We start from the raw sequence: 6,968 nt of genomic DNA on the forward strand, positions 1-6,968 counted from the left end.
CACGTATGTTGAATCTCAGCTTTGATTCACAATCATACGTTTCAACACCTATAGAAGTTTTAACTCATCTACTAGCGGACGCAGAAATACATCAATATCCTTTCTTGGTGAATCTCTTCCTGGAATCAGCAATGCCATCATAAATGAAGCATCGACCATAGACTTCCACGGAGGCATGTTATATGGTATGAGCATAACAGGCCACATACTATATGAGAGACTCATTGTGACATTTGAGCCAAAACAAGGTACATCTCGGTACGTATTTACCGATTAAGCAATTAAACGCTTTTTACGTAACAAACGAACGATTAACCGAACGGGTCGGGTTATGACCCAGATATCCCGGGGGGCCATCTATAAGTAATATACGTTTAATATAAGCTAAAATATTAGTAATATGGCTTTAGTTCGACAGCAAACAAGTTAAACGAAAACACGCTCGTTTAACTACCCACTATAGATTTAAACGCGAAAGATAGTTACAAACCAAGCATTGTATCATCTGTTAAGCCGAAAAAGACTTACCAAACACTTATTTGAAATGTTTTAAGCGATCCGTGAAAATATTTTCGATTTTTACAAACATATAGTATGCTTTTATAATTTTACACAAAACTAGCCGAAAAACACTCGTTTTCGCACTGTTTGACGCACCCGATAAGTTTTTCGCGCCAAAAACCAAACCCGAACTAAATTTGGACTGGGCTTTTCGTGTTTGGGCTTGAGAAATCGGAAACTTGGGTTAAAATGGGCCCAAAGTAGGTCCATGAAGAATTCCGGCCGCCATTTTTTTTAATTTAGTATTGTTTTGCTTTCTTTATTATTAGATTACTTGAGATATTTTTATCAATCATTCTTGCAAATTCTGGAAACCGTACAGCAGCTCTCACCAAGAATGCAGCCATAGCTTTGGTAATCTTTATATATTTGATCATTAATCTATGATTTAAACAAGTTTAATCTCCTATAAACATAGTATGATTACCAAAAATCATTCCTAACCATGCAAAAATCCTAAAAATTGTTTAAAAACATGTTTTGATCATACACATGGTTAGGAATCAGAATCATGCTCTTTTTTGGCCATAAACACGGATTAAGGGGTTGAAACGACATTTTTACGGTTCAAAAGTTCGTTTTTGTGCACTAGCCGAAACCCTAAGTTAAGGGCTGTTATGTTGATGAAAAATTGATTGGTTTGTGATATAGGACTTGTATCTAGCCTACAAATAAACACAAGAGCTTGAAACCTTGATTAGAAAGGCGGAAACGAACCAAAACCGCTAAGGTAATGCTGAAATTCGCTTACGGGCTGTTTAGGTTAAGGTTGTGATGTGCATATTATTAGGCCTTGAAATTGATGTCAGGACATCAGGGACCATGTCATTGAGTCCCTGTTCAAATTGGGTAATTTTTTGACCATCCGAGAATATTTGGCGAATTTATTACCGAATTGGGACGTTTAATGGGGAAAAATAGTTAAAATGCTTCAAAAATTATGAAATATTTCTGGGAACTCAAATTTAATGTAGTTTGATCACATATGAATTTTGGGATCATTTGGAGAAGTCTAAAGATGTTTTGTGCACATGCGTTCGTGTGAATTTTTATAGCCGAATTTGGGCCAAAAAGACTATTGCACGAGCTTTTTACATTCTGGAATTGATACATGTCGTTTTGGGACATAATTTGAGTATTCAGGAATTTTTGTGGAATTTTTGGAAATTGTTTGGGATAAACGGACGATTTTCAGGCGAAATATAGCTGATAAAATGAATTTTTATAAATCAGTAAATAATTCCACAAATATTTTTATAAAAATCTACATATTTTAATTGATAAGTGGCTAAATTTTCATAATTTAATGATTAACGGTTAATTAATTATGCTAATTTGAAGATTAAACAAACTCAGTTTTTATAAAAACCGGCAAGTTCGCAATTAACGAACCTGCGGGAATATCAAAACACCAAGAGTGATCAAAAATCATATTTTTGGATTAATTAAGTAAAAACAAACCTTTATATGAGAAACCTGAACAACCTGGATAGATTGTGCGCGTTTCTTCTCAAATCAAATTGAATAAACGGAAACGGGCCCTGTAGCTAATCCGGGACCCAATATGTGATCTTTCTTTATAACTTAATCATTTTATTAACCATAACTGTTTTCTGAACGCGTAAACGAACAACTTGGCCCAGCTGGGAAAACGGGAATCTGAGCCAAGTTCGGTTTTAAGTATTAGACATTGAACAACATCACAACCTAAGCCTATTGTCACTTTCTGGGCGTTCCAGCTATACCCAGATTAGTTATACAGCCCAGTTTAGTATTGAGATTATAATAATATTAAAATATTAATATTATTATAATATTGATTATAGGAAACCGTGATTGCAAGTTATACAAACCTTGAACCGACGTGCTACTGATTATCTACTAAATAGTGAGTTTCATGACCCCACTTCTAAAACTGTTTTAAGAACCTTTGGGGTGAAAAGCATGTTTAATTACATATACATACCTGAAACATGTATTGATGTGAATTATCTAAGTGCTAACACACGAAAGTCCCCACTAACACAGTGATTAAATTCGAGCCGGTGGCTTGTGAATAATACTATTGGTTTGACAAACCCAAACGGAGCCGGCATGTGTTGCTGAGACTTTACCCCGTCGTTTGCACATGACCATAATTATACAACACGCTATGTAGTGTTAGACATAGTTACTTGGGGCATATTGTGGGCGGAAAGGGGGCCACAGTGGTTGATTGGGCGTGGGAAATGGATGCACGCAGCACAAATAGTCAAGGCTTCACTGTAGCTTAGCATAATTACATCATTTACATACATACATACTTATATCATGATTACAAGTGTTAACTTGTGAATACTCATAACTGTTTTCTTGAAACTCGTGAAACTCCCCAACTCTAGTAGTTGACCCGTTTTAAACTACTTTTCAGGTGTACCTAAATCGGAATGATTTGGTGATCTGTTACTTGCCCAAGGTGTGTGGTTGATGCTATGTGAATAGAAACAAGGGTGTTAGTAGTAAGATCGTATAGTTAACGAACTAGTTTGGTTTGTATCACCTAGACTGTAAAACGATGATAGAACAAGGAAATGTAATATATTGTAAATTAGTTTGTAATGTTTCTTTATAAACAATGTGCTGATACCAGAGGTGTCTGTTACATTCCCGTTTTACGCTTCCGCATTGTGCTAGTCGGGGTGTGACACTCATCGTGCCAAAAGGATTGAAACCATCGCTCGCAAGCCCTAGGCGAACATTTCTAGGATCTTTCGCAAAATCAGGAAACATAGTGTCAAAATGTTTCCATGCCTTTCCGTCTGCCGGATGCCTAAGAACCCCCTCCTCTTTGGTTCTATGTCGATCATGCCATTGCATTTCCTTAGCAGTGTGCCTTGAGGCATATAACCGCTTAAGTCTACATGTGATGGGAAAGTAACGCAATACTTTTGCGGGTTTCTTTGTACTCTTACTTTTTTCATCATAACGACTAGTGCCACACTTTGGACAATTAAGTAATTCTGCATTTTCTTTCCAAAAGAATGCACAATCATATTTACAAACATGGATTGATTCGTATCCTAGTCTAAGAGTATGCAAATACTTTTTTGCCTTATAATGGTTCTTAGGCAAATTCACATCCTTGTAAGCTCGACTAAATAGATTTAGAATCATATCCATTACCACATTTGTCAACTCTAGTAGAAAGCCTAGTACCGAAAACTTGTCGCACCCAGGATATAAAGGCTTCTCCATATCAACAAACAGCTTCTCCACATTTGGGTCACTACGTGCAACGGAAGGATCAGCACCGCCGTTGAAGTTTTCACCTTCGACATCACCGCGCGTAGGAAAAGCATCACCAAGTAAATCATCGACACCGTCATTTGATTCGTTTTCACTTTCGTCACGCTCATTTTTTGTTTCATCTGATTCATAACCTGGTATATATGTTCACCATGATATACCCATATGGTGTATGATGACTCAAAACCATTTTGTATGATATGATTAGCAACAACTATGTTTTAATACATTTTCACATTTTTTACATGGACAATGTATCCAACCTTCACTGTCAGCGTACGTTTCAGACCTTTTAGCAAAAGAACGCTCCTCTAATGAACGTTGGATCGACCTTATTCGTGATTTTAGTCCAGCTCTTATCCAAATTCATTGCAAAATTCTACTTAACAGCAAAAATACATAAACAAGAATTTAACATATTAACTAAAAATGATGTTGGGTTGTAAAAAAATCAAGAACGTGGTCTAAAGATTTTGTCAAAAAGTTATACGTACAGACATGAAGCCAATTATATACATACACAAATTCACAAATAATAAGATGCAAAACTGAACCATAAAAGTCAACTTCGTGTAACTTCCAACAAAAAACCAAAATTATAACAGGTTATTGGTCATCATATTTAGTAACTGAACCATAAATCTTGTAAACTTAACATGCTTAGAAACTTAAAGGTTATTGACCAACTCACATATTGGGAAATGAGGAAAAGAATGCTAAGTGTCGGAATCTAAAGCATTTTTGGGACAAACAAGTAACAAACATAACTTTTCAATATTTTTCTTAATTTTGTTCATTCACTATTAGGGGTGCAAAGAGCCGATTGGGAAGAAGATGAACCGAATGATGATGATGACCAGAAAAAAGGCTGGATGATTATCGTTCAAGAAACGATAAACGATGACAGCAATGATCGTGAAGAAGATTAACCGGGCGATGATGTTGAAACAAGTGCAAGTCCCAAACTTGTTGGCAATGAAGAAAACGAGGATTTTTCGAATGATAGTCTAAATGTCAGAAAGTGGGATAATGAAAAGCTTGTAGCAGAACCCTTTGTGAAGAACAAACGGTGGCGAATGATGGGTTATATGCCACGTGCGAAACTCCATTTGATGGAATGTTTGTAGAAGCTGCTGGTGGAGTTGAATGAGAGGGCGGTTAAGTGCCATCTTGATTCGATGGTGAATCCTCGGTCCGGACGTGTTCATCCTAAACTACCTAATTATGATGATATTGTAGCTCAGTTTGCAGCATACTTGATGTTAATATTTAATAATTATTAATTAATTTATAAAATGTTATGAAAAAAAATAAATAAACATAACTAAATAATATATATTATTTTTTACATCAAATTATAATAGAAAAATATATATATAAATAATTATAATTAAACAAAAAATAATTGATAAATAGTAAACGAGCCGAGCTCGAACTCGAGAATCTACTCATGAGCCGAGGTCGAGCTTTGAAAATAGAGCTCGAAACAACCCGAGCTCGAGCTCGAGCTCTGTGTAAGTTAAACGAGCCGAGCTCGAGCCTAATCGAGCTCGGGCTCGGCTCGTTTGCACCCCTATAATCACTATTTTTGACGCGGTCTAAAACCGCGTCTAAATATCAATTTCACCGCATCTAAAAAGATTTTTTCAACTAGTGATTATTTGTTAGTCATCCATATCCGTAGTAAGAAAACTAATTCACCAACATCCTCATATCAAAAAACCGATAAAAATAGCAATCATGGTAATTTAATCAGAACAAATTTTCCTATCAACTAACTATTCTTTAAACCTTCTCACCCGCGGTTGAATAACAATCGGGAAATTCACAAATATCATATAATAACAATCTTAAGCAAATCAGAATTTCATATTACAACTAATTATGTTAAAAGAAAACCTAAAGTCTAACTAAAGCTTGAAATTAGTTCAATGGGTACCTCAAATACGTCTGCGAATGATTGACTTCGCCGGTTGTTCTTCGCACAGAGGAGCGAGCTCAAAGGGGAATGGGGGCAGATGATTTCGATCGCGCGCAATTTAAGCACAAATAATTTGGAGGGAACGTGGGTGTAGATGGGATTGACATCCCGAATTTTCTTGATGAGCAGTTGCAAAAGTTTAAAGCAGGTCAAGATAGATAAAATTATGGTGGATCGATGAATGGAATATCTGAACAAATGTAGGGGGCTATTACTTTTCAAACATTAATCCTTCACTATATTTAAACAAATATTTATGTAATACTTGATCCATACTACGTCACAACAAACGGAACAAATGTATGTAGACTTCTAAACTTGTTATAAATACATGTTATTTGTGGTTATAAATACCTAATATAGATTAGGTTTTTTCTTCAAGTTATTTCTTCTAGATATACATCTTCTTGTATCTCATTGTATGGCAATGAAATCTCCATCTTTCTCCATACATCTCTTTCTCACATGTTTGGCTATTAGGCTTGTTTTACAACAAATATTATATTTTTCTTAATATGATTATTTCTTTTCGGGTGTGGTTTTATTTCAAGCTTGCCTTTCAAAAAAAAAAATAAATAAACTTATTTCATTTAAATTTTGATTCTTTCTAGAATTATATATGATATGTAAATACTATGATTACTATTGTATTATGATCATAATAATATACAACCATCGATTATTATTAAAAGCCTTTTGAAACTATTATTATTATTATTATTAACCTATTGAAAGTAGGGGGACACATGGGATGGGCTAGGTCAAAACGAATCATAGGTCGGAACAATTAAAGTCAAAACGGGTTATAGTCAGAATGGGTTAATGTCAAAACGGGTTATTTTGGTTCAGATCGGACAGGTCAGGGTCATCAAGTTTGGGACGGAACGAGTCTGAGTCAGAATGGGTCTAGTTCGAAACGGGTTTCGGGTCGGGTTTTTTTTGGACAAGGACAACAGAGAAAACATTTTAGTTTTCTTACCTTTTTTTGTTTTTAATTTATATTTTGAGTCATGAAATTTTTATTGTTTTTTTTAAGATTTCTTCGAGGGGTTTTTATTAAGATAAAAAATCCCTTAAAAAATAATAAAAAAGTCATAACTTAAATAAAAAAAAAAACTAAAACGTTTTCTTTGCTGTCCTT

Source organism: Bidens hawaiensis, unplaced genomic scaffold, assembly GCF_021521415.1.
Source record: "Bidens hawaiensis isolate Kalapana, Puna unplaced genomic scaffold, B.hawaiensis_p1.1 tig00005084_1, whole genome shotgun sequence".
NCBI lineage: Eukaryota > Viridiplantae > Streptophyta > Magnoliopsida > Asterales > Asteraceae > Bidens > Bidens hawaiensis.